At 34.7% G+C, this 26,645-nt stretch overlaps 1 pseudogene; it reads left to right on the plus strand.

Moving 5' to 3' along the window:
- The first annotated feature begins 2,392 nt into the window (after window positions 1-2,392).
- On the plus strand, window positions 2,393-22,964 carry LOC100618968 (betaine--homocysteine S-methyltransferase 1-like; annotated as a pseudogene).
- Window positions 22,965-26,645: the final 3,681 nt, after the last annotated feature.

A 26,645-nucleotide genomic window follows, 5' to 3' on the forward strand; every position in this document is an offset into this window, starting at 1 on the left:
CGAACAATCTGTATTTTTTTACTGTTGTCTCCTTTCTAGTATTTTATTTAAAGTTTTTACAACTATATTCATTAATGAAATTGGCCTATAATTTTTTTCTCCGTTTTTGCTATTTCTGGCTGAATAACATTTGAGTCATAAAAAAAATTTAGTAGATAGGATACCTTCTTTGCCTATTTTCCCAAATAGTTTATATAATATTGATATTAATTATTCTTCAAATGTTTGATAGATTTCACTCAGAGTTTCATGATGTAGCTTTTGATTTTTAAAGACATCCTCTGTCATCTTTTTAGTCCATTTGGACTCATAATGGTCCTTACCACATATTCTCCAAGAGATCTGCCAATTTACTGGCAATATCTTTCCCTTAAATTGCTTTTAAAAGATATTAGTCTCCAGACTTTTAGGGTAACTTCACAAAACTCCTCAGAAGGATAAAATACTACACAGGATATCCTATGCATACTAACATAACCTGAATGTTTCACAAAATAGCATTCCAACAGAGTGTTCATTTACATCAAAAATAGACTTGACAAAGGATATATGGTTAGGCTATTTGGTTACTGATCTCAGAAGGCATTAAATAATATATGGATCACTTCTGCCAAAAACAAGAGGATAAAAAGAAAAATATATGTTAATATATATACATAAATATGTATCCATGTCCAATTCATTGATCTGCTTTTTCTTATTTTATTGATGTAAGCATTTAGAAATATAAAATTTCCCCTAAATTTTGCCTTAGCTATAGCTCATAAATCTCTAATGTTTCTTCTCCTTGTCATTCTCATTAATGAAATTATTGATTGTTTCTATAATTTGTTCTTTGACCTATCCCTTTTTAAAAATTAGATTACTTAGTTTCTAATTAATTTTATTTATCTTTCCATGGACCTTTATAGACTACAATTTTATTGTACTGTGATCTGAAAAGAATGTATTTATTATTTCTGCTTTTCTGCATTTGGTTGTGAAGTTTTTAGGTCCTCATACATGGTCATTTTTGCATAGGAGCTATGTACTCCTGAAAAGAAGGTATATTCCTTTCTATTTCCATTCAGTTTTCTCCAGAGATCTATTAATTCTAAGTTTTCTAAAATTAGTTTCTAGTGATAGTGAACCTATGGCAAGGGTGCCAAAGATAGCACTCAGAGCACTCTCTATGGGTATTCAACCACCCTCCCTCCCCATCCCTCATCCCCAGAGTTCATTTTTCATATCAGCCTCCCCTTCATCAAGCAACCCAATGAGAGTGCTTTCTCCCTCTCCTATGTGGGGTAAGGGAGGGTGGGACATATCCAGCATGTGGTGGGAAGGGAAGAGTATAGCACTAGGCCTTGGAGGGGGAAGTAGGCATGGCACTTGGTCTTGGGGGTGGCGTGGGGGTGGGACCTGGCACACTGTCTCTAAATGGTTCACCATCACTGTTCTATTCACTTTCTTTATTTCTCTCTAATTTTGTTTTGTTTGATTTATCTAGATCTGAATCAGGAAAGTTGAGTTCTCCTACTAGTATAGTTTTACTGTATACTTCCTCCTGAAGTTCATTTAATTTCTCCTTTAAATATTTGAAGACTATACCATTTGGTGCATATATGTTTAGTAATGATGTTACTCTATCATTTTAAGTACATTTTAGCAAGATGTAATTTTCTACTTTATCCCTTTTAATCAAATTTATTTTTGCTTTGTCTTTATCTGAGACGATGATTACTAGTATCATTTTGTTTTTCTTACTTCAGGTGATGCACAATAAATTCTGATTCATAATACATTTTATAAATTTATGATAAATTTATAATAAAGCCTCTGACCTTTACTCTGTTTGCATCTTCCCTGCCTCAAATGTGTTTCTTTTAAACAATATATATATAGTAGGATTCTGGTTTTTAAATGGCTCTTCTATCTCCTTTTTTATGGGTGAGTTCATAATACTCACATTCTGTTATGATTATTAAATGTGTATTCCTCTACATCTTATTTTCTTCTTTTGATTCTGTTCTTCCTCCTTTTGATGAAGAAATTCAGTCTGATGGTCAGATAGACAACCCCTCCAGCTCATTCCCTGCTTACAGGGTCAGTCTCCTCTCCTCAGCTTGAAGGCTAGACAGACACCCCCACTTCAGCTACTGCCCAGTTCTAGAGAAGCTGGAGTCAAGACCAGATATAGAATATAAAATGCCTGTTTCCCCAATGCTGGAAGTTCAGGGTGTGAGATGTGATTTCCCTCTGTGTCTGCATGTAGTAATGATCTTTCCTTCCTTATTCTGAGGGCCATTTGAGTTTCCTGCACCAGACTGAAGATTTTTTCTACTACATTTGGTTCTCTGACCAGGAAACTCAGCCATGCTGGGCTTTTGAGCCATTGGTATGGGAACAGACTATGTGCCCCCATGGGATCCCTGCAATGAACAGAGTGGCACCACCTGAATCTTCTTATGACTCGCTTCAGGCAGGACTTCCCAGAGAATCTTGCCATGCACCCAGTCTGGACTCCTCAGGAATGAGTGACAAAAGCCCCTTGAGGCCTGAAGACACCAGAGAGACAAGGACCCATGTGCCAAGCCCACAGTCAAACCTGCAGATGGAAGAGAAGACTGATCATCTGCCATCAGTTTTAGGACTACCTGAGAGGAGGGAACTGTTTCTGAAATACAGCCAAAGAATTTTGAACACTCCAAGACTAAAGGTGATACATTGAAACACTGACCTGGATAAGTCTTATTTTATAAGCTTTAGAACTGACTGACAAAATCCTGCCTGCACTATACTCCCCCCCCCCACCACCACCACCACCCCACTCCTTGGGAGGATGAAGAAAATATAAATAAAGTAGATAATTCCAAGAACTCAGATGAAGCATGCTTTCAAAGCTTGTTAACTGTCTGTTGGCTATTTTCTTTTGTTTGTGACTTTGTATTGTCCTATGTATGCACAAAAGTAGATTTGGGACAAAGGAACCTCTAAGTCATTTTTCAGGCAAATCTCTTTCTCTCGGTCTCCCATCATTCTAGAAAGTGGGAGGTGGGGAGGTGAATGGACAGACCAAAAATGTGTTTGAGAGATTCAAAAATAAACACCTGGGTGTGAATTTTTTAACCATTTAAACTTTAAGATCATCTAACTAAGTGAAAAAAGGAACTTTGCCCTTACTCTTAATAGAGGACAAAGGCAGAAAGATTTATTCATTATTTTTCTTCTGCCCTGTTTCAGCTGGCCACTGAAGTAGGGTAGGAAGGAGATTAGAACAAAAAGAGGGAGATTTGATCCCATGATTCAATTGGATTTTTTAATGGTGTTAACTTTAAGATATATATATATATATATATATATATATATACATATATATGATTTTGGAAAATCACAAATGATTCTGAAATGTATTTGTGGAATTGTGTGAAATAACTGTAAGGTGATTCAGGGTTGAAAATTGTCTTTTAGTTTTGGAAGATTCCAGGTAAGTTTGATTCTTTATAAAACTTAATGATGAGAGAATTATCTATTCTCACTGTGATTTAAAATGAACAATAGTTAGAGATTTGAATGTTTGTACATATCTAAAATGTTTGCTGTTTGAGTCAACTGAAATTGGGAATATAATGTTCTCTTTAATCAATGTAACCAAAGCACAATTGGTATAAAGAATTTTTACTATAAAGAAAAAGATGAAAAGCAAACTCCTGATAAATGCTGTGCTGGCTGCTTAATGAAAATGAGGGTCTAATAAATTGCAAAGTGTATAAGAATTCAGTACCAGCTTAGAAGAAGATGTGATATAATATGAAGAAAATTCTATATGATCTAAATTTGGGTTTACAAATGAGAATATGAAGATGTTATGTTAATATATATGTATTATTGAAGCAATCAATAGATAGATGAACATGCTATGAGCATGAATAATTTTTAAATTTATAAATCTGCAAATATGGAATGGAAAAGGTATTAAGAGTTTGGAATTTTACTAAAGGATTTCTGAATTTGTAAACATTTGTTGTAACTGATTGGGATATATTAATTGTCACCAAAGTATGTGCTCTGGTCAAGAATTATTTGATGGTTTAGGTGTAAATGTGTATTTAGATGCAATTTGTTAGAATATGATTTTGTGTAAAAATATAAATGATCTATGAATTTGTACTGTGAACTGAATTGATGTTTAAAATGAATTAGATTAGACAATATCTATGAAGGGAGAAAGAGTAAATGTTTTGAGACTAAGTTCCTTTGAAAACTGGTGATGAAAAAGCAAGTAGAAGAAGGTGAGAGGATTTTGCATTGGAAAATGAAGGAAACAGGTTAACAAACTTTTATCAAAGTCAATTTGGAAGTGGTAGAGATTTTAATTAAAGTCCATTGGGAGAAATATAGTATGAAAGTTTCAAATATGTTTCAATTATGTAGTAGTCTGAGTTGTGAAGGCAGAAAAGTAAGTCATATTAATAAAAAAGACAACCACTCATTTCCCAGTACTTCAAATAACTGGCATATGAAGCCATAATAAGTCATATGAGATAGTGCTACTAAGAAGTTAAAATTGCCTTCAAACTTATTGACCCTTCTCTGACTCACAGCAAAAGAGAAAGTGTCTGTAATTGTTTTTCATTGGAATTACTAAGTCTTGATCTGGTATAAAGATAACCAAAGCAAACAGAGGAAGTGGTAAAAGCAGGAATTTATGAATGAGCCAGAGATGAAACAGGAATTTATAGATGAAATATATATGAAGGAGGAATTTTTAAATGGACTAAAAGCAATAAAAGGAATGGAAAATAAATCCTATGAAAATTCAAGATGCCTCTCAAAATGTAAAATTCATGCTCAGAGACTTATAGGTTAATTTGGTTATTGGAGGTTGCAAATCCAGATATTGCAACCCTTGCAAAACCCTTGAGTTTTCTCAGGGACCTGATAAAATGAAGACTTTGAAGAAGCTAGAAGCTGCATATGTGGCACCTTAACATTACAAATTGGTGATGAGGATAGATCCTTGTTGTACAATAAGTCATTTCTCAAAAACAACTGATAAAAGAGAGGAGAGGATGTGATAGGCTCATTATACTGGCCCATGAGAGAACTGGGGATATAGAGTGAAAAAAGAAAGGATAACCTTTGGTGAAGGGTTAAAATTTTGGTAGGAATTTGAACAAATGTCAGGAAAGCCATTTGATAAAACACAAAATAATTAATTTATTTTGAGTAAAGTTCAGATAGGAGATAGAAAGGAGGAAGGTGAGAATAATCATATAACTATACCTAAAATGCCAAATCTAACTAAAATTTCTAAAAATACCCTAAATCTATCTGCCTTTGAGGGCAGTTTCTTGCTCTGCCTACACTGACTAAGAATTTTATCACTATCTACCTATCTAAGGTAATTGATAAGTATAAATCACCTACAATCTCCTTACAGGCTATTAAGGCTTTTAATCCATTTTCTCTATCCCCAATTGTCAGTTATTTTTTAACTTCCAGTCTCAGACACAGGGACACTGCTCTCTAGGGAACCCAGAGACAAAAGCCCCCTTCCAACTGCCACTTCTACTTATATAACTCCTTCGTCTCCTAGGTAACAGAACCTTCTGCTCCTCGACAACAGAGGCTGTCAGTTAACTGACTCTTACTCAGAAATCTCTCAGCTCCTCAGCCTCTTAAATGGACAGAGCAAGAGATTAAGAAAACTCTCTTTAAAACTTTATGTTTTCGAATGTCTTTAAAAGAGTTAACTGAATTACCAAGTAAATTATCCATGTCACAATGTCAGAATTTTATTTTAGGAGATCAGACTTGAAACTATCAAGCTATTGTTATTAAAAATTGTTGTAGGAGCAGCAAAATTTGAATGTGAAAAGAAAAAAAGGAAAATACAAAAATGGAATTCATGGATTGCCCACTAATGAATTGTTTAAAATGTATAAAGAAAAGAATTTAGGAGAAAACCAAAACCAGGAGACTTTGATCCTCCCTTCATTCACTTTTTCCCCTCTTTCTCCATAGCTCCAACCCAGTCTATACCATTTGCAGAGAGATTAGGGGAAGATCAAATTCCAGCAGAAATTGTTTGTAAAGTGAAAATACAGGATTACTTACCATATATCAATTTGATTAATTAATGAAAAATAATTCCACTATTGAAGCAAAGGCTCTAATTGATTCAGAGCCAGATGCCTCCTTAATGTATGGGAATCCACATAAATTAAAAAAAAAAGAAATCCCAATGATTCTAAATAAGTGAGTTTAAGAAATTAACTGTTTCATCTCACCTTCTTACTAAAAAGAAGGGACAAACTACAGAGCCCTGAGTTTTCTCAGAGAGAAGTCAATAAAATGTTAAAAGGTAATTTCATTTAGAATTTAAAACAGGATAAGAAAGTCTTTTGAATATCATGGTGAGGCAAATATAAATGAGGCATGAAGAGATACAGGATTGACATTTTCTGTCTTAAGAGAATATTAAGGAGAACATTTTTAGAAGTCATTAGAATAAGTAAGTAGGAAGCTTTTTTGAAACTATGGAATTTATAAAAATGAAATTGGACAACTGAGAAAACAGGGTTTTTTTTCTCAATTGTAATCAGTAAGATTTTTGCCATTTAAGACAAAAGGTCTGTGGGAATCAAACCTCATAAGCTTGGATTTCAGGCTATCTTATGACTGATCCATCACTGAAAAGAGGAACAAGAAGATTCTCAGAGAGCATTTGAAAGTCTTATAACCATTGTAAAGGTAGTCTGGGACTCAACTCATATTGCCCCATGTGACTAATTCTAGTGGTTCCTGAGTAAAATTACTGTGGCATGAGCCAGTGATAGCTCTGACTTGTACAAGCAGTCAAACAGTGTTAGCGCACTCATCCTGTGTCTTTGAAAGAACCATAAGGACAATTAAAGATCTTTTTCCTGTCTTTCTATTATGACAAATACCTACAATTAGCACAGGATGCCAATTGTTAAATGAAAAGTTTCCATTTTCCAGAGAAGCAAGTAGACTAGTTGTGGAGTGCTAGAACTGATTAAGTGATAGCTTTAGACAAGTAAGAATGTTGATGACTTGTAATTAAGTTTCCATAGAAACAGGTAGAGGGAGGTTGAGTAAAGATGGTGGCTTAGAAGCAGCAGAAGTTAAGATCTTTGAAAACCCTTCCTCACTGATCACAAACTGAATGCTCCTAAGGGACTGAAAATCAAACCTAACAACAGGACAAAGCCAAGGAACCCTCCTGCTGGATTCAATCCAAAAGGTAAGCCCCCCCCCCAAATAACTGGAATCCAAGGACAAATGGGTTTAAGAGGCAGGCAGAAGGAAGGTCCCAGGAAGCCTCCCCCCACCCCACCTAGAGTGCTAAGCCTCCAGTGGCAGCTGGAATCTCTGGGTGGGCAAAGGCACTGGTATGGAGGGTGTACCTTGTGGGCAGGATTGTGCCAGGCTCAGAGCATTGAACACTGGTGGTGGGGAAGGAGGTAGAGAGGGAGCACAGAGCAGGCAGCCTGGTCACAGTGTTGGAGAACTTCCATATTACTCCAGCCTTCAAGGAGGTTTTGGCTTCGAAGCACATCCAGCTGAACGCAGCTGAACTTAATACCATCAAATGTCTTCCAGGGTCATGGAAGCCCAAACTCCAACACCCCTCCCTCACAGACTGCTGGACTTTAATTTAATCTAATCAAAAGCCTCCAGAGGATAGGGAAGTTCAAACTCCAACACCCCTTCCCTAAATACTGCTAGACATTAATTTAATCCAATCAAAAGCCTCCAGAGGACAGGGAAGCTCAAACTACAGCACACATCCCCCACAGACTTCAGGGAGAGACCTTCTGTCAAAGCTCCAAGATGGGAGACTGACAGAAACCCCCAATACCAAAAAAAATGAGAGGAGCAAGAGCACAGACAAATAGGGGGAGCAAAGAAGGGGTAAATATGCACAAACAACAGGAATTACAATAAACAGCTTTTGTACAGGCAACAAGAAAAGAGCAAATGGAACAGAGGGGAAGGCATCAGCAAATGATAAATCAGAAATCCCAGCAAATTGGATACAGGCTTTGGAAGAACTCAAAATGCAATTCAACACACAATTAAGAGAGGCTGAAGACAATTGGGAAAAAAAACTTAAAATCTAAGATAAGTCATCTGGAAATAGAAAATAGTGTCTTAAAAGCCAAAATCAACCAGCTTGAAAATGAGACAAAGGAGATGAAAGATGAGGCAAAGAGCCTGAAAGATGACCTCCAAAGAAAATCGGACCAAAAGGAGAAGGATGACCAAAAAGCCAGGGATGAATTCCAGTCTTTAAAACCCAGAATACAGCAATTAGAATTAAGTGACCTCACAAGGCAGCAGGACACTATAACACAGAGGATCTGGCTGCATCTACACTGAAGTACCGAAAAGCATTGAATATGATATTCTGGAAAGCAAGGGAAATAGGTCTACAACCAAGAATCAACTACCCAGCAAAACTGACAATATTCTTACAGGGGAAAGTATAGTCATTCAACAAAATAGAATAATTTCAAGAATTTGTAAAGAAAAGGCCTGACCTGAACAGAAAATTTGATGTCCAAACACAGAATTCAAGGAACCATCAAAAGATAACTAAAAAAGAGGGAAGAAAGAAAAACAAAACAAAAGAAAAAAATTTTAAGAGACTCAATAGGATAAAAGGATATGTATCCCTATAAGAAAAGAGGTCATTGGTAACTCTTAAAAACTGTTTTTATCACCCATGCAGGTAGAGGAATTACACTTAGAGGGAACAGTGACAAACTTTATAGAATGAAATAACAAGACATAAATAGGTATATAAATATATGTATACATAAATACATATACATGTGTATATATATATGTATGTATATACACACACAACTAGAGCTAAAAATAGAGGTTAATACTAAAAGAAATGGGAAAAGAAACCAAAGAAGGTAAATTTATATGTCACAAAGAAGCCAATGGTGGGAGGGGGGAGAACATGTATACACTGAAAGGGTAAAGATGTTAGAGATAGGAAATACTCAACTCTTACTTACATTGAAATTGACCCAAAGAGGGAAGAACAATCCAATCCATTGGGGGAAGAGAATAGACTCACACCCTATAGGGGAGTAGAAAGGTAACAAATGGACTTGTGGGGAGGGAAGCAGTATAAGGGAGGGAGAGGAGGAAGGGTAGTTTTAAAAAGACTGCAAATAAAATAAGGGGGAGAATAAGAAAGAAGAGGGTAGAAAGGAAAGTAAAATAAGGGAGGGAACTAGGGGGACTGATGAAAAACAAACATTGGTCTAGAAGGAAATCATGAAAGAAGAAAAGGCAGGACTAGGAGTAGAAATCAAAATGCTGGGAAATACAAAGCTGGTAATGATAACTATGAACGTGAATGGAATGAACTCACCCATAAAACGCAAGTGAATAGCAGAATGGATTAGAACCCAAAACCCTACCATATGCTGTCTACAAGAAACACACATGAAAAAGGTAGATACACATAGGGAAAAAGTAAGAGGATGGAGCCAAATCTTTTGGGCATCAACTGATAAAAAGAACGCAGGAGTCACAATCATGTTATCTGACAAAGATGAAATAAAAATAAATCTAGTTAAAAGACATAGGGAAGGTAATTACATCCTGATAAAAGGCAATAAAGGCAATGAGGAAATATCCATATTCAACATGTAAGCAACAAATGGCATAGCATCCAAATTTCTAAAGGAGAAACTAGTGGAGCTCAAGGATGAAATACATAGAAAAACTATACTAGTGGGAGACCTGAACTTTCCTCTATCCAAATGAGATGAATCAAACCAGAAACTAAATAAAAAAGAGGTAAGAGAAGTGAATGAAATCTTAGAAAAATTAGAGTTAGTAGATATGTGGAGAAAAATAAATAGAGACAAAAAGGAATACACCTTCTTTTCAGCACCACATGGTATTCTGAAAAAGTGACCATGTATTAGGACATAAAAACATTGCAAACAAGTGCAAAAGAGCAGAAATTATAGATGGAAACTTCGCAGATAGCAATGCAATGAAAATAATAATTAGTAAGGTACATGGAGAGGTAAATAAAAAATTAATTGGAAATTAAACAACACAATTCTCCAAAACAGATGAGTCAAAGAACAAATCATAGAAACAATAAATTCATTAAAGAAAATGACAATGATAGGACATCCTTTCAAAACTTATGCAATGTTGCCAAAGCAGTACTCAGGGGGAAATTTATATCCTTGAATTCATATATTAACAAATTAAGAAGGGCAGAGGTCAATGAATTGGGCATGCAAACTAAACAACTAGAAAGTGAACAAATTAAAAATCCTCAGATGAAGACTAAATTAGAGATCCTAAAAATCAAAGGAGAAATTAATTAAATTGAAAGTCAAAGAACTATTGATTTAATAAATAAGACTAAAAGCTGGTATTTTGAAAAAACAAATAAAATAGACAAAGTATTTGTCAGTATAATTAAAAAAAAGAAAAGAAGAAAACCAAATTGACAGTATCCAAGATGAAAAGGGAGACCTCACCTCTAATGAAGGGGAAATTTGCCGAATTATATGGCAACAAATATGGCAATCTAGGTGATATGGATGATTACTAACAAAAATATAAATTGCCTAGACTAAAAGAGGAAGAAATAAATTACCTAAACAACCCTATATCAGAAAAAGAAATTGAACAAGGCATCAAAGAACTCCCTAAGAAATAATCTCCAGGTCCAGATTGATTAAAAAATAAATTCTATCAAACATTCAAAGAACAACTAATGTAAATATTATGCAAACTATTTGACAGAATAAGCCAAGAAGGATTTCTACCAAATTACTTTTATGACACAAACATGGTACTGATTCCAAAGCCAGGCAGGTCAAAAACAGAGAAAGAAAGCTATAGTCCAATCTCCCTAATGAATATAGATGCAAAAATCTTAAATAGGATACTAGCAAAAAGACTCCAGCAAGACATCACGAAGTTAGGATTATTCATGAAGGTAAGATTCATACGGAATGCAAGGATCACTCAATATGAGGAATACCATTCATATAATTGACCAAACAAACTGACAAAAATCACATGATTATCTCAATAGATGCAGAAAAAAACCTTTGATAAAATACAATACCAATTCCTATTGAAAACACTAGAAAGTATAGGAATAGAAGGGCCTTTCCTAAAAATAATAAACAGTATATATCTAAAACCACCATGAAACATCATCTGCAATGGGGAGAAACTAGAAGCCTTGCCAATAAGATTAGGAGTGAAACAAGGATGCCCATTATCACCTCTATTATTTAACATTGGACTAGAAACACTAGCCTTAGAAATTAGAGAAGAAAAAGAAATTGAAAGTATTAAAATTGGCAATGAGGAGACCAAGCTCTTACTCTTTCCAGATGATATGATGGTCAACTTAAATAATCCTACAGAATCAACCAAAAAGCTAGTAAAAATAATCAACAAATTTAACAAAGTCTCAGGATACAAAATAAATCCACATAAGTGGATATATTTTTATATATCCATCCCATTTCAGCAGCAAGAATTAGAAAGAGAAATTCCATTAAAATCACCCTAGACAATATAAAATACTTAGGAATATATATGCTGAGACAAACATAGGAACAATATGAACACAAGTACAAAACACTCTCCAGACAATTAAAACTAGATTGAAACAATTGGAAAAACATTGATTGCTCATGGGTAGGATGAGGTATCATAATAAAAATGACAATATTGCCCAGATTAATTGATTTATTTAGTGCCATACCCATTGAACTGTCAAAAAACTTTTTTTCTGAGTTAGAAAAAACCATAACAAAGTTTATTTGGAAGAACAAATGATCAAGGATATCCAGGAATTCATGAAAAAAATGCAAAGGAAGGAGGACTTGCAGTCCCAGATCTCAAACTATACAATAAATCAGTGGTCATCAAAACAATTTGGTACTGGCTAACAGACAGAAAGGAATATCAGTGGAATATACTAGGTGTAACTGACCTCAGCAAGACAGTCTATGATAAGCTCAAAGATTCCAGTTTTTGGTACCAAAACCACTGTTTGATAAAAAGTGCTGGGAAAATTGGAAGACAGTATGGGAGAAATTAGGTTTGTATCAACATCTCACACCCTACACCAAGATAAACTCAGAATGGTTGAATGACCTAAATATAAAGAAGGAAACTAAGCAAATTAGGTGAATACTGAATAGTTTACTTGTTAGATCTTTGGGAAAGGAAATACTTTAAAAGCAAGCAAGAGCTAGAAAAAAAATCACAAAATGTAAAATTAATAATTTTTATTATATCAAATTAAAAAGGTTTTTTTAAAAACAAAACTAATGCTTCCAAAATTGGAAGGGAAGCAACAAATTGGGAAACAATCTTCATTACAAAAACCTCTGACAAAGGTCTAATTACTCAAATTTATAAAGAATGAAACCAACTGTACAAAAAATCAAGCCTTTCTTCAATTGATAAATGGACAAGGGACATGAATAGACAGTTTTCAGTTAAAGAAATCAATACTATTAATAAGCACATGAAAAAGTGTTCTAAATCTCTTATAATCAGAGAAATGCAAATCAAACCAACTCTGAGGTATCACCTTCCACCTAGAAGATTGGCTAACATGACAGCAAAGGAAAGTAATGAATGCTGGAGTGGGTGTGGCAAAGTTGTGACATTAATGCATTGCTGGTGGAGTTGTGAATTGATCCAACCATTCTGGAGGGCAATTTGGAACTATGCCCAAAGAGTGCTAAAATACTGTCTGCCCTTTGATCCTGCCATAGGACTGCTGGGTTTGTACCCCAAAGAGATAATAAGAAAAAAGACATGCACAAAAATATTCATTGCTGCTCTCTTTGTGGTGGCAAAAAGTTGGAAAATGAGGGGCTGCCCTTCATTTGGGGAATGGCTGAACAAATTATGGTATATATTGGTGATGGAATACTATTGTGCTCAAAGGAATAATAAATTGGATTAATTCCATGGGGTCTGGAACAACCCCCAGGAATTGATGCAGAGTGAGAGGAGCAGAACCAGGAAAATATTGTACACAGAGACTGATACACTGTGGTACAACCAAATGTAATGGATTTCTCCATTAGTGGCAATGCAGTGATCCTGAACAACTTGGAGGAATCTATGAGAAAAACCACTATCCACATTCAGAGGAAACACTGTGGGAGTAAAAACACACAAAAAAAAAACAACAACTGCTTGAATACATGCATCAAGGGGATATGGTTGGGGATGTAGACTCTAAATGAACATCCCAGTGTAAACAACATCATAGAAATAGGTTCTGATCAAGGATACATGTAATACCCAATGAAATTGTGTGTCGACTGCAGGAAAGGTGGGTGGAGGGGATGGAGGGAAATAAATTGAGTATTTTAAACAAAAAAATAAAATAAAATAATTTTTTTAAAGTAAAAGAAAAAAGAAAAAAGGAACAGGTAGAAATAGTTAGGAGAAGAAATGAACCTGAATTAGAAACCATAAATTTTTGTATTTCCTACAGAAAATGAGATAGGTTTTTTTTTCATAAAATGTTTGCTTTGCAAAATAAAAATTTGTGAAGGATGCCCAAAATCGTATAATAAGCAAAATACTTAAGTATAAGGAGGGACCCCAGTACCATAGCGTGCTGTCCTATTTCATTTTTCAACACCCTGACATGGTTCATAGAAACTACATTCACCCAGAAGACTACAGGCACCTTTTTCTCTTTAAAAGGATATCAAGTAATGGATGTTAAAGATGACATTTTCTGACATTCTAAATAGCATCAAAAGGGGAGAATGATGAAGGAATTCATCCTAAAGATCAGATAGCCACACCCATTCCAGCTCCTGCCTGTTTCCAGAAAAACCAGATGCAAGCCCAGATCAAGAATATAAAATACCTATTCTCCAAATGCTGAGGGAGCTATGATCTCCCTCTGGGTCTGCACATAATAAAGATCTTTCCTTCCTCATTCTGAGGGCCATATAAATTTCCTCTTCCAGACTGATGATTTTTTTCTATAACACATTTGTTCTGTCTCTTCATAGATGTTTTTCTTGTAATCACCATCCCTGCTTCTCCCTCCTTTTATTACCACTCCCTTCAGCCTCATCTTATTTCCCTCCTACTTCTCTTTAGGGTAAGATAGGATACTATATCTGAATAAGTATGGTTGTTTTTCCACTCTTTAGGGAAGTTATGATGTGAGAGTAAGTTTTGAGTGAGATAGAATTAAGTGCACTGCACCCCATTTCTTCAAGGAAAAAGGACAGTTTAATACTCAATTTTTATCCTGACTAGGGAAGGGGATGTGGAGGCTAGTTTGTTGCTTTTCATTACTGTTTTATCTAAAATCCTGGAGATGAGCCTTGGAAGAGTGATTGATAACAAGGAACAGAGGGCCTGGATTCAAGGGCAATAGGCAGTTTGGTTACTCCTTTATCCCTTAAAACACATGGAATGTCACTTTTCCTTTTTACTTTGCTGTTCTAAGTTAGAAACTTCTGCATTCAAGTGGATATGTCACAGATTCCTCAAGTAGAGCTTTGATAGGAAAGGAGGAAATGGGAGAAGTTCTGAGATGAGGTATTCCTATTACATAGGAGGTTTTTGCTTAATTATTTTACATTTGCCACTAGGGAATATCCTCCTTTTCATGAAAGAGAAATAAAAACTGCTGTCTCATTTTACTCTGGCTTTCCAAATTCAGATTTTTTTCCTAAATGGGGCATTTGTCCTTGTTATTTTATTTCACACAGTTATAAGCATTGCCCATCACTATAGTCATTATCCCCTGAACTATAATAGTTTTTCATACCTCTTTAGGTGAGATAATTTATTCCATACCACCGCTCCCTTCCCTTTTCTCTCAGTGCAGTCCCATTTTTCACTGCTTTACTTTTTTCCTGTATATCATATCATCCTAATCAGCTTACTTCCATACCCTCTGCCTATGTATACTCCTCTTAAGTGCTCTAATACTGATTTAAAAAATTAAGAACTACTGTCATCTTTCCATATGGGAATATATGCAGTTTAACCTTATTGAATTCCTTAAAAAATTTGTTTCTTATTTACCTTTTTAGGCTTCTTTTAGGTTTGTGTATGGACATCAAATTTTCTTAGATCTAGTCTTTTCATCAGAAATGCTGTAAAATCTTCTATTTTATTAATTGACAATTTTCCTCTGAAAGAATAAACTCAGTTTTTGTTGATTAGGTGACTGATTTGTAAACCTAAATCTTTCACTTTACAAAATATCATATTCCAAGCTTTTTGTAGTCCTGACTGTAGCTCTATGATATTTAAATTATTCCATTCAGTATGATTGGGGGACTCTTTAATTTAGCTATAATATTCCAGGAGTTGTGTTTTGGGGATGTATTTACAAAAGTGATCTGTAGAGTCTTTCCATTTATATTTTGCTTTTTTTTCCCAAGAAAATTAGGCAAGTTTTCTTTAATAATTTCTTGTATTATGATGTCTGGGCTTTTATTTTTTCTCATGACTTTCAGATAGTCCAGTACTTTTTAAATTGTCTCTTTTGGTTCTACTTTCCAGGTTAGTTGTTTTTTCAATGAGATATTTCACATTTTCTTCTGGTTTTTCTTTCTTTTGATTTGTTTTAGTGTTTCTTGTTGTCTCATAAAACCATTAGCTTCTATTTGCACAATTCTAATTTTTTGGGAATGGTTTTCTTCCATGAGCTTTTTAAACATTCTTTTTCATTTGGCTAATTCTGCTGTTATTTTCTTCTTTTATTGCTTTCATTTCTTTTCTCTATTTTCCTCTGCCTCTCTTAATTGATTTTTGAAATCTTTTTGACCTCTCCCAGAACTTGAGACCAATTCATATTTTTTTGTTGAAGCTTTGTATGCATTTGATTTGCTTTCACTGTCCCCTTCTATGCCTGTGCTTCGCCTTTCTTTCATTCCATAAATTTTTTTCTATCAATAGAATTTTTTAAACTATTTGCTCATTTTCCCAGATTTTTTTATGATTTTGACTATTTTCTTAAAGGTAGGCACTATATAAAGATAGAAAGGTCACCATCTTAAATTTCCTTAATGCTATCGTCAGTTCTATTTATGGAATTCTGCAAGTTTCAGTTGTTCCAAAATAGTATGATGGTCTGTGGGCTAGGAACTCTGAAAGCCACCTCCCACTCTGGATTCTATCACCCCTGAAACTACTGATGGTTTCAGTGCTTAAATCACTGTGAGCTATCCTAGGCTTAAGCTCAAAGTCTAGCCTCAGGCTTACATGGGGACTTTTGTTCTTTATCTAGCTTTTATAGGGCCAGGTACAATGTCAACTTCCTTGCCCTATGTCTTATAACTTTGCCTTGAGTTTTGGAAAGAGCAAACTTATTCTGGGCTCAGGCCAGTGTATTGGGTACCATCTTGTGCTGGGGCTAGGGCTTGCAACTTTATGGATTGTGCATGGAGTTGCACTGCTGTTGGCCTAGCCAGGGTCTAGAGGTCAAGGTCTAGAGGTTGGCTTGGTCCCAAGTTTAAAACCTGGAAAAGTAGATGTGGGGAATCATGGGAGTTGCTGTTGTCTTGCCTATGTGCTCCTTGCTGTTGCCTCCTGAAGGCTATGCTTTCTTTTCACTCCAATGATCCAGACCTTCTCTGACTACATTTAAAGTTGTTCTTGGGAAAAAAATGTGGTTTCTCTCCATCTCCTTTTTTTTTCACTTCAGTATTCATTTTGAGGCATTTTTTTTAAGGTTGGTTGGAAATGATTCTTATGGTGCTTTGAGATTTTCCTGCTTCTACACCCCCATCTTGGCTCTGCCTTCATAGAAGCTCTTCATAGTGTCAAAGTATTAGAAATTGAGGAAATGTCCATCAACTGAGGAATCAATAATCAACTTGTGGTATATAGTTATAACAGAATATTATTGTGACATAAGAAATGATGAACAAGACAAGTTCACAAAAACCTAGCAAGACTTATATGAACTGATACAAAGTGAAGTGAATAGAACCAGGAAAATATTTAATACAATAATAAAATAGTATGAAAATTAACTATGAAGGACAAAACTGTAACCAGAACTGCAAGGTTCCAAGATAACTCCCAAGGGACTTATGAAGGAAAATGCTCTCCACAGCCATAAAAGGAACTGTTGGAGTCTGAATACAAATCAAAGCATATCATTTTTCACTTTACTTCATTTGTGAAATTTTTCTGATATTTACAATTCTTTCATGGCCTGAGAAATATGGATATATATATATATATATATATAAACAGTATAGTCATTCAATATATTTTATATATTGCATGACTGTACTGTTATAATCTATATTAGACTATTTACTGTCTTTGGGAAAGAAGAGGAGAGGAAGGGAAGGAGTGAATCTGGAAAGCAAAATGTCAGATAATAATTGTTAAAATTATTTCTACATGTAATTGAAAAAGTTTAAAACTGAAAGAAAAAGAAAAATAAGGAGGGATGTGGGATGATAGATCCTATTCATATGGGATAAAGTAATAGAAGATTCAAGACTGAAGGACTGATTAAGGTGGTTTCTGGAAAAGATAGGTAAAGTGATCAAACACACATATAAAGGAGCTAGACTCAGCAAGAACATTTATCATTTAGGGACTGGGAAAAATAAAGAGAGACTGAGAGGTGAAATCAAGGAATTTTGAGATGAAGAAAATGGGAGAAGAGAATTCATCTTAAATGTTGTCGGTTTTCTCAGTAAATAAATAGGCACGTTTCTCTTTGATGATCTTTTTATTGTATTTATGTTACAATCTTCTACTATATTTCTAAAGAATTTTTTTTCTGATAGCATCAAATATTTTGAGGTATCCCTTGAGCCCCTTTACTTTTTCTTCTAAGAGGAATACTCAACTATACAGTAAACATAGATAATATCCACTTTTCTATGGAAAGAACACAAAACATGCTTTGCTCTATTCAAGACATTGGAAATTTCTCCATACTTTGTGAAAGTGACATAAATCCTTTTTTTGTTCATGCCAACAATACTTCTAGCCAACATTCTTAAAGAATCTTTCTTTCTTTATCTTCCTCTAAAAACTGGTAGTGATTAGAAAGGAGAGAGCTGACTCTTTAGAGGTTAGTTTGAATTCATCAAGCTTTTGCAATAGTACTTTCTGTAAAACTAAGCCTTTCATTTCTCATAATTTTCCAAGTTCCTTTTTTCAAATGGGAAATGCAAAAGTTCATTTCTTCTGAGAATAACTTTCTGAGGGGATGAACTGCTTTGCAATGCTCTATCTTCTTCATGCAAATAAATTAAAAAAGAAAAAGAATTGCCCTATATAATAAAGGAAATAACACTCAAGCTAACAATTTGGTCTGGATACCTAGTCATATTTCTTGATCTGATTTAACCTTCCAAAATATGAAGAATTGATTCTGACTTATTTAGATGGATTTTCTGTAAACAATTGGGGTTTTGGTTTGGGGTGTGTGTGTGTGTGTGTATGTTCTAAAGATTAAAATTTGGGGAAACTGGGGCATGTAGAAATTAGTTTCTCTCTGCAAGGAGTATTATATTTTTTTTAGAGTTTTATTAAAGGTTGAGAATTTAAGAAAATACAAGTAAGAAAGGCACGTGCTAGGTGGGCTGAGAGGAAAATTCAATTTCACTCACAACATGAGAGACATGTTCACACACAACATGAGTGTGCTCCAAAGCAAAAGTAGGAAAGAGACTCTCAGTAGGTGGAGAACTCCTTTAAATAATAATTTGTTTTCTCACCCAGGTGAGAATTCAGTGAGATCACAAAGCATTCTGGGAAGTGAGCAAGGACTTCTGGGGACTGGAGTCTGGATTCAAGTCTCCATTTTTACTGTGTGTGTGTGTGTGTGTGTGTGTGTGTCTGTGAAGCATATCATGATAACATAGTCTAATTTCTTTCAACTTGCCTAGCCAACTCTGATTAAAGTGGAAAAGGTCATGGGTCTCATTACTTATATTGATGCAATGTTTTAGAATGGACTAAAACTACATGAAACAATAATAAACACAACAAAATTACTCATATTAATATTAACTATAATCATGATTCTCAGTCTTATTCAATTGATTTTAAAGTACATGCCACAAGTATCCTATTAACTAGTCTAATGCAATTTTCCCTTTCATTTTTAGGAAGAAAATTTGAACACAAACAGGTAACGCCATTGTAACTAAAGTTAATTAAAGCTTTGGCTTTCCAAAATTAAAAGCCGGTTATTAGGAGTACCTACTACGCAGTGTGATTATGAGGTTCAAATGAGATGCTTTGCAAATTTAAAGCACTCTATAAATGTTTGCCATTTTTATTGTTGTTGCTGTATCTACTGTAGTGATTAAAATAGTGGGAGTTATAAACTGTGTCAATTAAAAGAGTGATTGGCTTAAATTGTGACCACAGAAAATATGTTTTCAAGACAGTGTCTTGTTTTAAATCAAATATAAGGTGGTCGCCAGGGAAAAATTCCCAAATATGAAATATACCCAAGTCAGTTGGGTTTTATAGAGATTTTAATTAATACAAATGAGGAATTAAAGAAAAGAAGAGAGAGAGAGAGAGAGAGAGAGAGAGAGAGAGAGAGAGAGAGAGAGAGAGAGAGAGAGAGAGAAGGAAATAATGAGAAAAAGATAGGCTGGCCCAGGCCAATCCAGGCCAGCCCAGGCCCAAGCCCTAAGAGAGAGATCAGTCAGTCTTTTATCCACTCACCACAAGATTTGTCCAAGCAAGGATTCTAGTGTTCAGAGAGACACCAGTTCAGCCTTGGCCAGCTGCCATCTCCAGAGTGAGTTCCTCTGAGACTCCCCCAAGGCAGCTTTTCCTCTCCTTTTAAAGGGAAATTTCTCCTATGTCACCTCCCCTAAGTTCTCACATCTACCAATCACAGTAGATGTTTTCCAAAGGACAGACCATTCTTAATTCACACCTAAGAAGGCTAAACTTTTGAGTAATTCATGCCTGAGAAAACCTCTGAGTAAGTTCTCACTTCTTTGCTCCTTGTAAATTCACAAGTTGCCTGACCTTTATAGGTACTTAGCACCCTTTTGTATTAGATCTGAAGATAGGCACAGCTTAAGAACTTTTGCCTTACTATAAGTATGGGTTTAAGTATTTTTCATTGTTCAGCAAGGAGTTTCTTCCCCTAAAGTAGGGGTGGAGTAGAGATCTCACATTCCTGATCTAAGTTCCTTCATTGTTTAAAATGGGGAATGGTCTTAACCAAACCTTATGAAGTAGGGTCTGAGAATTTTTAAGTTTCACATACCTATTTAAACTGCTTATATCTAAAATAATATGATTTCTACCAGTTTCTAAGTTCCATTACTGTGGGAGAAAATCCTTTATTTATATTTTATCTTCATCTTCTATGAGGTTATTTTGTACATAGTAAGTACTAAGGTAAAAAGAACTGTGATAGGTTATAAAAATGGAGTTTAAGTCCTAGTTCTCACACAAGCTATGTTTGGCAGTTCATTTATCTTACCTGTGCCTCAGTTTTTGTCAATGACTTGCCCAAAGTCACACAATCTGCCATTCTTGGTAACTATTATTCCTGTATGATGAGTCCCTGATGATGGTATACACACCATGTTGTGACATTTCATATATATGCTTAGTCCTGATTCTGAATCTCCAGGGAATGATGGTGCCCCAGTCAGGAGCTGTAAGCAATGATTGATTTAACTTCCATCAGTAAGTATCTCATTCATCCATAATTAAGTGTATAAAATTTATTATAATTTTATCTGAAAGATAATTTCATTTTTAAATATGGGTTAAATAACTCAATCTGATTCTCACTTTTAGTTAGTGGTAGGGTAGAAATCATGAGAACCATAGTGAAAAATGACCATATTCCCCTGTGTTTGATGAAGGAAAGAAGAGGAAAGCAAGGCATAGTGTGAAACATACCCTTGTTAGTAGAAAAAAGTTTAAAGGAACAGTGAAAGAATAGGTAGAATCCTGTAAACTGAAATTCATCAGGGACTTGAGCAAAAGGCTAAGAGAATCAAGAAAGAAATTCTAAGGTTACAAAAGGAAGCAATTGCAATGAGGAGAAAAAATTGTTTGAAGAGATAAATATTCAAATTAGGCACCAACAAACTTAGATTGTTATAAGATATTCATAGTAGATAGAAGCAATAGTGGGTAACAAAAGATAAATATAAAAGCATGTTATAGTCCTATCAAACTAGTGTCAGGAGTATTAAAGTTAATAATAATCTGAGGTTGAGAAAGACAATGGAGGTCAATAAAATTGTTATGTTTTCTTTTTAAGCTATATTGGGAGAAAGAGGAAAATTAAAGAAGGGATAGGACCACTGTTTTGGATGATGACATAACAATAATTGAAAAGACAAAGCATAACTATTCGATCCAGAATTTGTTTCTGTTCTTCTGACAAGGAGAAAGACTTTTGCATCATTCATTTAAAATTAAAAATCCTGAGTTCCAACTTTTATACTTAGTTTTACAAGGCTATAGGATACAGTGGATCAAAATAAACAACTTTTTGTCAAACACAAGAGCAACATAAGCATTAAAAAAGATCTCAAATCAATATATAGAAAATACTTTACTATAGATAAAAACCACTGATAGAGGAGGGCATACTCACATAGAAAATGTGACATGCAAATAGGGCATTCACATAGGTACATAAGTATTCAGTGAATTCATGTAGTTGAGGAAGTATGAATCTGAGACTTCTGATCCAATTATATTTTCTAGTGATATCATCACACTGAGTATCACATCTTTTATCTCCATTAGACATTGCATCATTTCCATTCTCTTACTGTGTTCATTGAACTAATCTCTGCTCCCATCCATTGAGGTTTAGTAGTTAGCAAAAATTTTCTTGAATAAAAGAGGACCTAAATACTTTTAGAGCTTAATTTATGATGGTAGTTCTTCAAGGATGTATCACAAGTTTCCTTAGATGTGCTGCTGTCCAAATTTGAGTATTATGTTATTTCAGATTTAAGGAAAGAAAGATGTGATTTAGCATCCAAATTAAATGGTTTGTTGATGATTTATCTACAGATTATGTGGTTTTAATGTGGTAACAAGATGTTAAACTGATAATAAAATTGAAGCCACATTCCATGATCACATTACACTTTGAGAATAAGTCTGTGATTGAATCAGAAGGCAAAAATGCAATTAATTGAGTAAGCAAAAAGCCATACCACTAGAGGTTTTATATAAACTAAGCTGAAGGATGTGCAGATTGGGGGGCATTTTGTGGGAAATACACCAAAAAAGGGTGAAAATTAAGGGGGATTCATTTCTCTTTCTCATCCCTACTGTTCATGGTATGCAACAACAATTTGTCTAGTAATTTGAAAGCTTATTGGTTCAAGATTTATTAAGGTACACACCATTGTTGGTGTGAATTGCCATTTTGATCCTACAATTAGTTTAAAAACTGTGAAACTCATGAAAGAGGGATTGGAGGCTGCCAAATTGAAAGCCTATTTGATGACACAGCCCTTGGCTTACCATACTCCAGATTGTGGCAAACAAGGATTTATTGATCTTCCAGAATTTCCTTTTGGTCTGGAACCCAGAGTTGCTACCAGATGGGATATTCAAAAATATGCCAGGGAAGCCTACAAGCTGGGTGTCAGGTACATCGGGGGCTGCTGTGGATTTGAGCCTTATCACATCAGAGTGATTGCCGAGGAGCTGGCTCCTGAAAGGGGCTTCTTGCCTGATGCTTCTGAAAAGGGGGAGTGGTTTGAATATGCACACCAAGCCCTGGGTTAGAGCAAGGGCAAGGAGAGACTACTGGGAGTCACTACCACTGGCTTCTGGTAGGCCATACTGTCCTTCTATGTCCAAACCTGATGCCTAGGGAGTTACCAAAGGAACTGCAGAGCTCATGCAGCAGAAGGAAGACACAACTGACCAACAATTGAAGGAACTCTTTGAGAAACAGAAGTTCAGATCTTCGGTAGTCTAATGTAATCACAGTACTCTTGTTTCTTGGGTGCATTAACACTCATAATCTTCTCAAATTAAATAAAAACTGAACTTTAAAAACAAAAAAAAAGGAAGGAAGGAAGGAAGGAAGGAAGGAAGGAAGGAAGGAAGGAAGGAAGGAAGGAAGGAAGGAAGAGAGATGTGTATATATATATATGTATGTATATAATGTTTACATTCTTTATCTTCATATTCTAAATTCAATGTCACTCTTCCCAGGGACACTGTATATATGAAAGAGTATGAACCCATAGATTTAACAATTGGTAGAATGTTTTATAGCTACTATTTTTCCTTCCATCTTTCCATCTTTCCAAAGTCCTTCTTGAATTCTCACAGATGTATGTATTTATCCATTAATTCTTGAAGATTATGGCAGTGGAGTAAAAGGTTTGGAAGTTTCTACAATTCTGGAAATATTTCAAGTATGTCTCTATAAAAGACTTTTCTAAGGATTGTTTATTCTTCAATTATTTTAGTCATGTCCCACATTTTGTGACCATATTTGAGGTTTTCTTGAAAAAAATACTGGAATGGTTTGCCATTTCCTTCTCCAGTTCATAATAGATGAGGACACTGAGGAGAACAGGATTAAATGACTGACCCACTGTAATGAAGAAATTTTAAGTGTCTAAGGCCAGCTTTAAAGTCAGAAAAATAAGTCTTCCTGAATGTTGGTCTGGCACTCTATCCACTGTACTGCCTAGCTGCCTTTACTAACTGTGAAGGACATCACCAATAGATTAATCTTGTGGTGATGAAAGACTGAAATAATGGAAGCCTATGAAAGAAAAAAATGTAAAAATTTTCTTTTGATCTCTGTGGTCCTCCTGAGAGTCAGAAGTAATGATGGCATGGTAGTGAAAAAAGGGACCACAGATGCTGAAAAATATAGATTTTGTTCCATCAGCAAACTTTTATCTAATTATTGGTACTTTAAGTGGGAGGCCATTGTGTAAAGCCCAAAAAATTATATTAAGCTTAACATTTTATTAGAAATTAAGTGAGGAAAAAAGGAGGATGTTACTGGTAACTAGAAAGATACCTCACAAGTACACCTTGGTGAGGAAGAAAAAAGGAATTAACAAAGTGGGTTTTATCAAATATCCCAAAGTTTCAAGAAATGTTATTTCAAGGAATATATGGTTATCATACTGTAGTATTGGTGATAGGCATTTGCAGAAGGAAAAAAATGAAAGTAATAAAACTCATTTGCTAATATTACTTGCTGAGGAAATATTGGTAGAGAAGTTCTTTGAAATAACTGATAAGACCCTACATATGTAATCATCACACTTTCAGCTACTCAGTGATTTCTACACAAGGGTGGTAAAAAGCAAGGATGATGAGAAATATTGGGGAAACTATTAATTAGTAGAAAAAAGAAATCAAAGACTTAGAGATTATAGAGAAGTTAATACCTTTATATCATGAGCAATATCTTCAAAAGTTAACAATCGATAGGCAATGAACTTGACAAGAACTGAATAACATCACAAAAAATTGAAATGCATTTTCAAAGATTGAAAAAAATATTACTTTGAACATGAACCTTATCCCTGACTCAGCAAATGTGCACAGATGTTAGTTTCATCAGGGATAAGATCAAAATTTACATTTTTTTAAATGAAGAAAAAATTAGAATGAGAAGAAATGAAATAAAAAATGAAATTTAAGTTTAAATTAAGTACATATGATATTGAAAATAAGAAATTGGAAAAAGGGAACAGAAATGACATTAGCTACTATAATTTCATCTAGAAGTTGAATCCATGTAATTAATTGCTGCAACAGGAAGATCAAATGAGCCAAGAAAGGACTTTATTCTGAAAATATCTGTCTTATTTGTCAAATAGAAAGGAAATGGCAATGGCAAAACAGGGTTAGAATATAAATTCAGGAGATACCAGCAAAGATGATGAAATAGAAGAGAGCAGTACATCTTAGCTCTCCCTTATAACTAGTCCAATAAAGATTTATAAAGGATAGCAGATAGTCAACACAGAAAAATCCAAGAGAAAAACAATTATTACTGAGTCATTTTTTCAAAGCCTGGGTCAATAAAGAAAGAGAGGTCAATAATCATTGGAAATAGAGTATCTCCAGAAAACTACTGGAACAAATACTTTCAGTCTTGGGAGTATACTGTGAAAGCCTGATTCTCTCTCCAAGATTACCAATGGCCTCTTAATTGAGAAATCTAATGGCATTTTTCTCATTCTTCATCTTACTTGTTCTTCCTGCAATAATTGATATGGTTCATTGCCCTCCTTCTTTTCTCTCTAGAGTTTCATGATACAACTCTTTTGGGTGTCAAACTACCTGTTAATCACTCCTCAAACTTCTTTGCCAGATCTTCATCCATGTCACATAGCCCAACCATAGGTTCCACTAGTTCTCTATTCTGGTCTTGATTCTCCCTCTGTATGATTTTCCTTAATGATCTCATCAGCTTCCACTTTTTGCAGATTATTATATCTATTTATATATCCCTAATCTTTCTTCTGATGTACAGACATATTTTAAATTTCCTTTTGGCATATATCAAATTGGACATTCCATAGACATCATAAATAAAATATGCCCAAAATTGAACTCATTTTTCCTCAAACACACCCCTCTTTCAAACTTCCCATCACATTCTGCCTCATCATCTAGGACCACAACCTAGCTTTCATATTTGAATCATATCACTGACTATTTCTTCTTTCATATCCATTCATTTGCCAATTCCTTCCTAATCTAATTTCATAACATCTGTTATGAAAGAGAATATCCATCCCATCTCTGACATTTTCACTACCCTGGGGCAGGCCCTCATCACTTCATGCCTAGGCTATTTCTATATCCTTCTTACTGGTCTCTCTGCCTCAATTTTCTCCCCATTTTAGTCTATCCATCACCCAGTTTTCAAAGCAATCTTTTTAAAGCAAAGGTCTGATCATACTCTCCTCCCCTCCAATTCAAAAAAATTCAGTAGCTCTCAATTACTGCTGGAATCAGATATAAAATCTTCTGTTTAGCTTTTAAGACCCTTAATATCCTAGAATAGAATATTATTGTGCTACAAGAAAGATGAAAAAGATAGTTTGACAGCAATCCAGGAAAAATTGATACTGGGTGAAGTGGAGCAGAACCAGGAAATATATTCAATAGTTACAGTATTGCAAAGACAAATAACTTTGGAAAAATTAGTGCTGATAAATACAGTGACCAATAATGACTCTAAAGGAATAAAGAAGGTCATCTGAGCCCTAATATCAGAGTTGATGAGATTCTTACATTAGAAAGAGAAATGACATTAAAAAACAAAGACAGAAAAAAAACCAGATTAGATCCAATAGAAAGTTGAGATCTATGCCAGAGGTGATACAATTAGAAGATTAAGGGACTGAATTATAATGTATATAAAGGAGAGGAAGATTTCAAAGGCATGAAAAAAAGTTATCTGACATAATAGATGATAAAAAGGTGGCCAAAACAATTCATCTCATCAATAACTACCAAACCAAATAACTATCCTAAATATATTTTATTATATAATTATATTTCTACATAAAATAATTATGGGGGTCATCTATATCCAAAGGGCATCTTTGAATTGAGTAGTAATAGAGAAGGAGGTTTTC

Source organism: Monodelphis domestica, chromosome 1, assembly GCF_027887165.1.
Source record: "Monodelphis domestica isolate mMonDom1 chromosome 1, mMonDom1.pri, whole genome shotgun sequence".
NCBI classification, from domain to species: Eukaryota; Metazoa; Chordata; class Mammalia; order Didelphimorphia; family Didelphidae; genus Monodelphis; species Monodelphis domestica.